The sequence below is a fragment of the Rattus norvegicus genome, chromosome 17, assembly GCF_021556685.1.
Source record: "Rattus norvegicus strain SHRSP/BbbUtx chromosome 17, alternate assembly SHRSP_T2T, whole genome shotgun sequence".
Classification (NCBI taxonomy): domain Eukaryota; kingdom Metazoa; phylum Chordata; class Mammalia; order Rodentia; family Muridae; genus Rattus; species Rattus norvegicus.
In genome coordinates, this window is record NC_141550.1 from 17,897,094 (window position 1) to 17,909,221 (window position 12,128).

General features: G+C 46.5%; 1 pseudogene across 1 annotated transcript; it reads right to left on the bottom strand.

Annotated features, from left to right (window-relative positions):
* Nucleotides 1-10,137: 10,137 nt before the first annotated feature.
* Nucleotides 10,138-10,599, bottom strand: Rpl27-ps4 (ribosomal protein L27, pseudogene 4; annotated as a pseudogene). The gene has a single exon (XR_015641516.1). The product of XR_015641516.1 is annotated as a ribosomal protein L27, pseudogene 4 (transcript).
* Nucleotides 10,600-12,128: the final 1,529 nt, after the last annotated feature.

Sequence of the window (12,128 nt, forward strand, 5' to 3'; positions counted from 1 at the left end):
GGTCGGCCTCAGTTTTCTGAAGGGATGTGTGGGAGGAGGAGGACCTACTTTTAGAATAGTCCACCCTCAGCTTGTGCCTCCTCACCATGCAGATCTCCACATGGTGCTTAGGTGCCCTCATTGTTGAGTTTCTGTCTAAGCTCCACCCCCACAGCTACCTGGGAACAGCCAGGTATGCCCCGCCCCACAGTCGCCTAGCAACAGCCAGTTGTGCCTGACTATATAAGGGGGCTGCTTGCCCCCCCCTCTCTCTTACCCTCTCTTACTCCTCTTGCTCTTTGTTCTTCTCTGTTCTTGCCCCCATACACACACACACACACGCGCGCGCGCGCGCGCGCGCGCGCGCCCATGGCCGGTCGCCTTCCCTCTCTTCTACTCTTCTCTCATTAAACCTCTCCACCATTGTGAAACCATGGTGTTTGGGTGTCTTCTATCCGGGCACTGGCCGAGATTCGATTAAGATAGTGCACCCTCAGCTTAGTGCTTAGGTGTCCCTTGTTGGTCTTCTGTCTAAGCTCCACCCCACAGCTACCTGGGAACACCCAGGTATGCTCCGCCCCACAGTTGCCTGGCAACGGTCAACTGTGCCTGACACTATAAAAGGGGCAGCTTGCCCCTCTCATTCTCTTTGTTCTTCTCTTCTCTCTTCCCCTCTGTCCCTGCCCCTTCTCTCCCCATTCCTCCCCCCTTCCCTCCCCGGGCCCATGACCGGCCTCCTTTACTTATCCCTCCTTCTACTCTTCTTCTCTCATCAAATCTTTCCACGTGAAACCATGTTGGCTTGGTGTGTTCTGTCCAGGCGCAGGCTGAGATTTAAACCCCACCATTGGTCCTAACATTGGTGCTAACACTCATACCACAGAGCTCCTCAGACCTCCACATAGTGCTTAGTGTCCTCATACCACAGAAGTGGCTTCCCTCTGTGAAGTGAGTAGCTTGAGAGGGCACACAGGGGCTGGAGAGATGGCTCAGTGGCTAAGAGCACTGACTGCTCTTCCAGAGGTCCTGAGTTCAATTCCCAGCAACCACATGGTGGCTCACAACCATCTGGAATGGAAACCCATGCATACATTCTGGTGTGTCTTAAGACAATGACAGTGTACAGTGTAGTTACACAAAACAAATTAATCTTGAGAGAGAGGGGGAGAGAGAGGGGGAAAGGGAGAGAGAAAGCGCGCGCACACAGAAGTCTAGGATGCTTTTTGTGACCTTATGCTAAAGGCACATGTGATGGTTTGTACATGCTTGGCCCAGGGAGTGGCACTATTAGAAGGTGTGACCCTGTTGGATTAGGTGTGTCACCATTGCCATGGGCTTTAAGACCCTCATCCTAGCTGCCTGGAAGCCAGTATTCTGCTAGCAGCCTTCAGATGAAGATGTAAAACCCTTAGCTCCCTCTGCACCAGGCCTGCCTGGATGCTGCCATGTTCCTGCCTTGATGATGATGGACTGAGCCTCTGAAGCTGTAAGCCAGCCCTGATGTTATCCTTATAAGAATTGCCTTGGTCATAGTGTCTGTTCATAGCAGTAAAACCCTAACTAAGACAGCACAGATTCTTAGGTCTCTCTCTGCTGATGGAGAAGACAAGTGGACTCTTCCATTTGAAGACTGTGAAGAACCCGTAGACATTTTAAAGCCACCGTCTGTGAAAAGCTGGGGCCAGGGAAAGCATACCAAAATCTATAAAGCGAATACGAGTTCATCTCCTACGACTTTCATTCATATAGTCCAGGGCAGGAAAGGTCCCACTAAAGACCAAAGACATATCAGGGAAATGTCAGGCATGGTGGTGCAGGCCTTCAGTGCCAGCACTTGGGAGCAGAGGCAGGTAGATTAAGGACAGCCTAGCTTACATAGTGAATGCTGAACTTGGCAGGAGTTGGTCCTCTCCTACCATATGGGTTCCAGAAACTGAACTCAGGTCTTAAGTCTTGGCAGCCTTATCTATGGAGCCATCCCATGGCAGAGGGTGGGGAACAGATTCTAATGAAGACAGACTTTTGAAACCCCTGTTCCTCTCTGATGTTGACAGATATTTAGCCTAAGAGTCCGTTTCCCTACCTGCAAAATCAGGCCAACGGCAGCTCCCACCTCTGAAGACCATGCATGTGAATCCCCTGAGCTGAGGACGTAGACACTGGACAGATTCAGGTGCTTTCTAATATCAGACAGACATACCGACCCTACTCACAGAGCATGCTGTCCTGTGGGTTCCCACTTTGGTGTAAATGACAAACCTTTCTTCATGGGTGGCTTAGCTTTTAGCTGTCACCAAGGCATACTCCGAAACAAAGCCAAAAATGAAAATGCATCTAAAAACTGAACAGATGTATTAGAACGGGACAGATTCTGAGCCAGCCGTGGTGGCACACGCCTTCCATCCCAGCCCTTGAAAGGCAGAGTCAGGTCGATCTCCGGGAGTTTGAGGCCACCTGATCTACAGAGTGCCCCATATGCAGAGAAAACTTGTCTTAAAAAACAGTAGAAGAATATCTGCCTGCATTTCGGGTCCAGGTTAGTTAAAAACTCAAGAATGAGCGAAAAGAATATTTTCAGCAAAGACAAAGGGTTACATCATTATAGAGATTTGAGCCAGTACTTTTTCTTTCTTTCTTTCTTTTTTTTCTTCCTTTTTTTTTTTTTTTCTGGAGCTAAGGACCGAATCCAGGGACTTGCGCTTGCTAGGCAAGCCCTCTACCACTTTGTTTTTTAAGATTTTATGCAGTCCTGGCTGTCCTGAAATTCACTATGTATTTAAAAGGAATTTTTTATTTAAAAAATACAGTTTTAAAGATAAGGTTTCACGGGCTGGAGAGATGTCTCAGCGGTCAAGAGCACTGACTGCTCTTCCAGAGGTCCTGAGTTCAATTCCCAGCAATCACATGGTGGCTCACACCCATCTGTAATGGGATCTGATACCCTCTTCTGGTGTGTCTGAAGACAGCTAAAATGTACTCATATACATTTTAAAAAAATCGTAAAAAACAAAAACAAAAACAAAAAAAAACCCCAAAAAACAACAACAAAAAGTGTCCACTTTAAAAAAAAAAAAAAGGATAAGGTTTCACTATGTTGCTCTGGCTATACTAGAACTCTCTGTAGACCAGGGTGGCCTAGAATTCGGAGACCTTCCTGCTTCTGTTTCCCACCCCATCTCATACTGGGATGAAAGGCATGTGCTACCATGTCCAGCCAGGGGTCTATTCTTTCAATTGTTCATGTATGTGTGTAGATTTATGAAGGTGACTGCAGTGTTCTCATTAATCAAACGTATTGGCTCCCTTGGCTATGAGCCTCCCAATGTCGATACTATGATCTGAGCTCACGTCCTCTGCTAGAGCATCAAACACTCCTAAGTGCCAAGCCATCTCTCCAGTCCTAAATCATAAGAGTGCTACAAACTACTCAAAGCAAACAACATACAAATATATCCTGAGGGATGGAGAGACGGCTCAAAGGTTAAAAGCACTTGCTGTTCTTCCAGAGGACCCACGCTTGGTTCCCAGTACCCAGATAATAGCTTAAAATCATCTGTAAGGGCAGTTCCAGGGGGCCCAATGTCTTCTACTGACCTCTGCATGCAAATTGTGCAGAGAGAGAGAGAGAGAGAGAGAGAGAGAGAGAGAGAGAGAGAGGCAGGCAGGCAGAGAAAGAGAGAGAGGAGAGACAGAGACAGACAAAAACACAGAGAAAGATAGACACAGAGAGAAACAGAGAATGAAAAGAGACAGAGAGGCCAATTCCGAGCCAAGGGCTCACTGGGTGAGATCTGCTGATAAAGCCTCCCTGAAGTGGAAATTCCTGGAGGCTAGAGGTACCCCCAGGCTCACCAGGGAGTAGTAATAGCACAAAGTGGACTGTCTGGTATGACATGCCTTGGTCCTGTTAGCAACAAGGTTACATACACACACACACACCACCGCCACCACCACCCATCACCACCACCACCACCACCCCTTACCCTAACCTCAGGATCAAACATCTCCATCTCCAGATGGAATAAAGCCAAATCAGCTCGTCTGTCACTGAGAAGGAAAGGAAGAGAAGACACACGCATCAGCACAGGGCTGGCCTAAGAGAACTCCATCTCTCCTTCCAACCGGCCAAGTCTACGATTCCTTTAGAACCCCCTTCATCTCTGTACTAACCTTTCAGAGAAATAAAAGCCGTGTCGATCCCTCCGCTTAGAAGGACGATTTTATTTATGATGTGCAGCAGAGTGCTCTGCCGACAGCCGGCATCACTTACAACACTTCCTGATCAATCATCTTTCGAGAGGCACTGGCACTTAGTCCGTGTTAAAGGAAGAGATGCTGTGCAAGCCTACGGTCTACATAGGTAGACATTAGCCTCTGTCTCCATCTCCCTTTCCCCCGCTTTGGCTTTGTTTAATAATATGCAGTATTCTGATGTCACAATAACACTCCCTGGGCTGCTGAATCAAGTCAATAAACACAACTGCTCTGTCAATATCAACCACCATCCCCAGGGGTGAGTCTGCCCAGCCATGACTTGGAAATGGTTTTCAGTTGGTGTATCCAGTACCAGTCTAGGTGGACTCCTGTGGGTTCCAAAGCAGCTCTGGTTTCCCAACCTCCTTTGGAATCCAACAGGGGCCCTGCCTGGGGAGGAGACATGGATAACCTAGCACACCGTACCTAGGTAGAGTCCCAGGAGGCTCAAATTGAGAGATGGCTCAGTGGTTAAGAGTATTGATGGGGTTGGGGATTTAGCTCAGTGGGGGTTGGGGATTTAGCTCAGTGGTAGAGCACTTGCCTAGGAAGCGGAAGGCCCTGGGTTTGATCCCCAGCTCCGGAAAAAAAGAACCAAAAAAAAAAAAAAAAAAAAAAAAGAGTATTGACTGCTTGGGGTTGGGGATTTAGCTCAGTGGTAGAGTGCTTGCCTAGCAAGCACAAGGCCCTGGGCTCAAACCCCAGCTCCGGAAAAAAAAAAAAAAGAGTATTGACTGCTCTTCCAGAGGTCCTGAGTTCAAATCCCATCAACCACATGGTGGCTCACAACCCTCTGTAATGAGATCTGATGTCCTCTTCTGGTGTGTCTGAAGACAGCTACAAGTGTACTTATATAATAAATAAATAAATCTTTTTTTTTAAAGAGGAAAATAACGGTATGCACGTGTGCAGGCATATGTACACATACGAACATGGGCACACACCATAGGGGCTAGTGGGATGGCTTAGTGGGCAGAAATTATTCCCGCCAAGTCTGACAACCTAAGTTTGATCATCAGGACTCCCATGGTGGAGAGAACTGATGTCGCAAGTTGACCTCTGACCTTTATACATGTTCCAAGGTGCACCGTAACACATGCACGCACAAGTGCGCGCACACACACAATTTAAAATGTGATATTCTTGGAGCATGGACAGGAGACTAAGGGATGATCTAATAAGGACTGGAAAAAAAACATCTAATAATAGCCAGCTCTGTCCACATTCGTTTGGCCTGAGTCGTCCTTCCTCTGAAAGATGGAGATAGACTTCTCAAGATTTTGATCCTGTCCAGGGGAAAAAAATTTTTTTTCCTGGATGCGACCACTTAGGAAGGAATGGATGAAGGGAAGAAAGAGTGAAAGGCAGAAAAGACAGAGGGTGTGAGAAAGGGAGACCTCCAGGAGCCACGGGAGCCACACCCATAAAGAGGCCAGAGGGCAAGGGAAACTGAAACACTGTAGAAAAAAACATTGTAGAGGTTTGTTAAAAGACATCCCCTGGTTGGGGATTTAGCTCAGTGGTAGAGCGCTTGTCTAGCAAGCTCAAGGCCCTGGGTTCCGTCCCCAGCTCCGAAAAAAAAAAGAAAAAAGAAAAAAAAAAAAGACATCCCCTGGAGCTATCGGTGATGTCCCGGCCTCATAAGCATGAAGACCTGAGTTCTATCCCCAGGACCAACAGGAAGAAGAAAGAAAAGAAAACTGAAAAGAGCCCCCAAAACAAGATCCCTGGGGCTTGGCTGGGTGAGCCACAGCTTAGCAAGAGATTCTGCCTCAAAATTCAAGGTAGAGGGGCTGGACAGATGGCTCAGCGGTAAAGAGCACCAGTTGCTCTCGAAGAGGACCCTGTTTAGTCCCCCAGATGGTAGCTTGCAAACATCTGTAAGTCCAGTTCTGGGGATGCAGTGTACTCTTCTGACTTTTGTGGACACGCATGTAGGACCCATGTGGTACACATATATGTGGGCAAAGCATTCACACGCAAAATAGGTAAAGCCAAAACAGAACAAAACACCAGCAGCAGCAGCAGCAGCAGCTGACCATCTCCTTAGCAGCTGCTATGGTAGCTCACCACTGTCTGTGACTCCAGTTGCAGGGGTTCTGGTGTCCCTTTCTAGCCTCTGTGGGCACGAGGTAGGCCTGTGGCACGCAGGTGTAAACGCAGGCAAACACTCGCATAACATGAAATAAAATAAATGTTGTTTGAAAGACAGGGTCTGCCTACGTCACCCTGGCTGTCTTGGGAGGATGAATATTAAATCATCTTTTAAAATTATAAAAATAGAGAATATGCGGGCAATGGGTCAGATATCTCTACAAGGAATTTGTGTTTACGTATTTAATCAAAGTAAAAAATAAAGTTAACCGTATGCCCCTCTGCCACGAGCAAAAGGCCCTGAGCTGTCATTGCGTTTCTACACATAGAACACATACAGGGCACAGCACACACTGGTGGAAGGCAAGATTGAAGGTCTATATTGCACTGACCTTATTCGTAATGTCTCTTAGGGATTAAACCTGGGGTGCTGTGCCTGCTAGGCAAACTTGATACTATTAGACTATATCCCCACCCCCAAACTAGGTCTCCAAATTACTGTACGTATATTTGTCCCTAGTGTCCAGTTCTTACTGTGGTATAATCCCTCAGGGAAAACGGTGTTGATCTGGTTACAAGAAAGGAGCGGGGGGGGGGGGGGGGGCTGGGGATTTAGCTCAGTGGTAGAGCGCTTACCTAGGAAGCGCAAGGCCCTGGGTTCGGTCCCCAGCTCCGGAAAAAAAAGAACCAAAAAAAAAAAAAAAAAGAAAGGAGCGGGTATTTACTGTTCTCCACCAACCTAGCAATTAGTACACAGTCTGGGGACATTTGTGTTTAAGAGGAAAAGGTGGCCACGAAGGTGTGCGGCTCAGTACAAGGGCCTGCATTTGAGCCCTAGCACCATGTGTGAACATGTGTGTCTATGTGTGCGCACATGTGCATGGGCACATATGGAAGAGGGGTTAAAATATTAAACGTTCTAACAATGAAAGATAATCTTAACAACTCTTATGTTGAGACGTCTTTCAAAGTGCACAGGAAAGCGCTTCATATAAAACTCAGGAAAGACGGGCATGCTCACCCACATTTACAACCTCAGCGCTTAGGGAAGGGAGGCAGCAGGGTAGGTGTTAAGTCTGAAAACTAGCCTGGACTACACAAGGAATTCTAGGCCATCCCTGGGAGACCTTGTCCCAGGAAAAACAAATTGCCGGGCGGTGGTGGCACATGCCTTTGATCCCAGCACTTGAGAAGCAGAAGCAGGCTGATCCCTGAGTTCAAGGCCAGCCTGGTGAGTTCCAAGCCAGTCAAGTACACAGAGAGAAAGCTTGTCTCAACAAACAAACAAACAAACAAAGCTTGCAGAAGGAAATAAGTAACTAAAACACTTTGTATAAATATAGATTCATTCATTCCATAAATGTGGAGATAGGTCAGTGGGCAAAGGAATTTGCTGCCAAGCCTGACTATTTGAGTTCACTCCCCAAGACCTACATAGTAGAAGGAAGACCTGAGTCTGGTAAGTTGTTCTCTGACTTCTATACAAGTCTCTTACCATGTACACACACACACACACACACACACACACACACACACACACACACACACACACACTCTAACACGTAAACGAAATAAATGAAGTCATAAGTAAATAGAATTAATCCTCGCTTAATTTATCCAATTTACATCTGGCACCGTGGATGTAAAATGCTGGGAAATACGAGGTGACAATAGGAGGGTCCTTTCTTTGCAATGGATTATTTATCAAGGCTTCATTATTGATGAGGCTGGTAAGTGACACCCAGCCTGCGTGAACACCATTGCTGCCGCTGTTCACTCCTCGTTCGTTCGTTTGCTCCGCAGGCAGCTTTTGAATCTCGGTCACGGGGCAGCCAACTTGGACTGCCAAGACTTATGAAGGAGGAGTAGCCACCGACGGTGAGTCGGGGTCCCTGTGGACCAGGCACAGTTTGAGGGTGCGTTTTCCGAATGACTAGTGGGAACTCAGTCAGAATTCAGTGTTTTCACCTCAGCCTTCCTCTCTGCTCTCTGCCATTGCTCCAGAACCTTTCTGTATTGCTTGCAGACAGTGGGAAGATTTCAGCCCAAACTTGCCAGAGACACTTAACCAAAGGAGCCAGCCTCTCTGGTGTGTATCTGAGGTGGATTTGCAATAAATGCTTTTGTTGTTGTTGTTGCTGCTGCTGTTTTTCCTTGCAGCCGGCACAGAAAGTTTCCAGAAATTTCTCCCTCTTTCATTTTAAAGTATTTCTTCAAAAGACCTTGTACTTAAGTTAGCAGTAGAGAAAATGAAGTGGGGAAGCCCAAACCATTCCTTGAGAGAAGGAGCAAGGCTGATTGCTGAGGACGGGGACGCACAGCGGAGTAGGGCAGACCCACTTGCTGAGGAGCTGAGAGAGACACCACTCATTCCGCAAGGCAGGAAGACAAGCGTGGGGCCCCCGCCCTCGTGACCTCCCGGTGCCTTTCTACAAAGTTGCCTGCTTTTTCTTGGGCACAGATCACTGCATCTTCTTAGAAACGGTACCGCTCCGCTTAGACTCTGAAGCAAGGCAGAGAACAGCAACCATACTGGGATATTAATTAGCAAGCACGGAGCTAACTAAATTCAGCGATGCTGGCAGTAACTCAGCTGAGGGGGATTTAACCTATAGCAGGTGCTTCTCCTGGGGGTAACCCTTACAAGTCACTACTGATCCCCGGAGGGGGCGACATTTTATAGCCGAGCGTGTGAACAAGACCTAGTTGTTTATGTTTTCAAACGTTTAAGGTATGGGTTGGGGAGTGTCTGTTACGCGGTAGAGCGTCTGGTCGGCTTGGATGTTTTTACTTTTTGTTTCCTGTGCACGTGTGGCGTAGAGACATCCTCTCCCCCCCGCCCCCGTAACTGGGGCGGGGTGTTTACACCTCTTACGCTCGCTGGGGCGGGGGGGGGGGGGCGTATTTGCTTTTAGTCTGCCTGGGAATACTGATTCTACCCGCTGAGCACTGAGTGCAGGATCCCAGTTTCATTCCACTTTGCTTTGGATTGGAAAGTTCTTTCTGGGGTCTGCTCCTTGATTTCAAAGAACCATGCTTTCGGTAGCTCATGATCCACTGCCGATCTTCTAATGAACCCAAAGAAGGTGAGCCACGGTGTAGCTCCGTGACACCTGAGTGACGGACGTTGGGTTAAACTCCTCTTAGTTGGCCGCTATGTGTAGACGATTGTTGTGGTCAGTCAATGTGCATGGTGGGAGAGAATGCCCTAACTCCGAACTTCATCTCAGCGCACTGAGTACTTGTTTTTGAAGGGAGAATCCATTGCAAAAAGAATTAATACACGGTCAGTTTCTGCTCACTCTGTGCAAAGGGGAAACTTAGCAAATAGGAAGTAAAGAGGAAGTAAAAAAATCACATATGTAGTACAGGCTTCCAGCGCACCAGATCTTCTTTAGCTGTGGGGAACCAATGAACAGCTAAACATCCTAAAGCCTACTGCTTTTGAGAATTCTTGTTATCACATTATATTGGCACGTTTCTAAGTGTTCCTATAAGCAAACGTGTTTATTCTTGGCCTAAATAAGAGATGTAGATGGGCCCTTTAATGAGGTTTCTTCCTTCCTTTCTTCTTTCCTTTCTTTTCTTTTTTCTTTCTTCTTTCTTTCTTTTTTTTATTTTTTAATTTTTTTTAAGATTTTATTCATTTATTATATGTAAGTACACTGTAGCTGTCTTCAGACACACCAGAGGAGGGCATCAGATCTCACTACAGATGGTTGTGAGCCACCATGTGGTTGCTGGGAATTGAACTCAGGACCTCTGGAAGAGCAGTCGGTGCTCCTAACCACTGAGCCATCTCTCCAGCCCTATTTTTTAATTTTTTAATGACGAAAACAAAAATACATCTAAAAGCGAAGCTTCTGGAAAAACCATTTGTTCTTCCCTGTCTTGTATCACTCCTCAAACTTGACCTTGGTCTCCTGCCTGGCCTTGTGTTTCAGTGCTGGGTCTCTGAACACATCCTTGTTGACAACAGTTTTGTCCAAGGGGCTATCCACAGAGTACCTTGTGGGCATGAGGTGGTTGTAGTTATAAACTTTCACAAAGGACTTGATCTTGGATCGCTTGGCGATCTTCTTCTTGCCCATGGCAGCTGTCACTTTTCTGGGATAGCGGTCAATTCCAGCCACCAGAGCATGGCTGTAAGGGCGGTCGGAGGTGCCATCATCAATATTCTTCACGATGACGGCTTTGCGTCCGGAGTAGCGTCCAGCCAGGACCAGCACCACTTTCTCGGGTTTCATAAACTTGCCCATTTCGACAGCAAGCAGCTGGTACCCAGCATGAAGGCTCTTCTTTCTTTCTTTCTTTCTTTTTTTTTTTTTTAGTGTGTGTTCAACAGCTTCTCAGGCATCCCCTGTTGAAGAGCCCAAGAACCGTAGGTGTAGGAAGAGTAACTTTTAAACTGTATTATTTATGTGTGTGTAACTGTGCGTACATGGACATGGGCACAGGCATGCAACATAGCACATGTGGGGAATCCGAAGGTGGGTCCTGGGGATTGAATTCAAGACCTCAGGCCAGGCAATGAGTGCCTTATTCATGGATGACCAGTTCAAGGAATATTTTAAGCCAAGGAGCCCATTATAGTTACAATGGATTCTAGAATTTTTCCAGAAGTAATTTTTGGAGAAACTTCCATATTTGAATATTGTCTTGACTTCATCATCTCTCTAAGGAGTCGGGCTACTGCCATCCCTGCTACTGATGTCTGAAAGAGAGAAGCCTGTAGATTTTGTTCCAAATTGTCAGACTTCTCAGCTAGCATTCTGGATCGTCTGGATCGATAATTCAACCCCCAGCATAAGGTGCCTGCCTGCTTGATGGCTTTCCTTAAAACGACAGCTCGTGGAGGTAGTAACGCATGCCTTTAAGCTCAGCACTCAGGAAGCAGAGGACGACAGATCTGAGTTCGAGGCCAGCCTGGTCAACAGAGCGAGTTCCAGGACAGCTAGAGCTACAAAGAGAAACCCTGTCTCAAAAAAACCAAAACCCCAAAACCAACCAAACAAACAAACAAACTGAGAGGGGAGGGTTGCCCAGTGGTTATGAGCATGGACTGCTTTTCCAAAGGACCCAAGTTTAATCTCTAGCACCCATTGCTCCCAAGACCCTGTAACTCCAGCTCCAGGGCATCCGGTACCTCTGGCCTTTGTGGGTACTTGTATTTGGGTGTACACACCCACGCACAGGTGTAAACACATAATTTAAAATAATAAAAAAAGATTTAAAGAATGATTTTGTGCCAATGTCAGAAAGGGGAAGTTCTGAGCAGGCAACACTCTACCGTTTCTTTTCAGAATTTCGCTTTGTTTGGTGTTTTTATTTATGGTTTAGTTTACCTCCATTGTTTCCTGCCACATAATGTTAAGAGAACTTTTTTGTAATAAATAAGAATGCTTGGGGACTAGTAAAGTGTTCTTTAAATACCCAGGCTTAAAGGGCTGGGCAATGTAGTTGGTGGTGTCTCTGAGGCCTAGGGCTGAATTCCTAGCACCTAGGTGTGGTGGAGCTCAGCAAATGAAGACAGACAAGCATACTTTGAAGGTCAGTCTCAGTTACCTGCAGGATTTAAGGCCAGCCTGGTACACATGGGGAGATATATATATATATATATATATATATATATATATATATATATGTGTGTGTGTGTGTGTGTGTGTGTGTGTGTGTGTGTGTATACCCTAGCCATTTAAGCCCCATATATTACGTGCACACACACACATATATATACATACACACATATATGCTTACATATATATGCCAGAATATATTTCATAATCTATGATTGCTTTCAG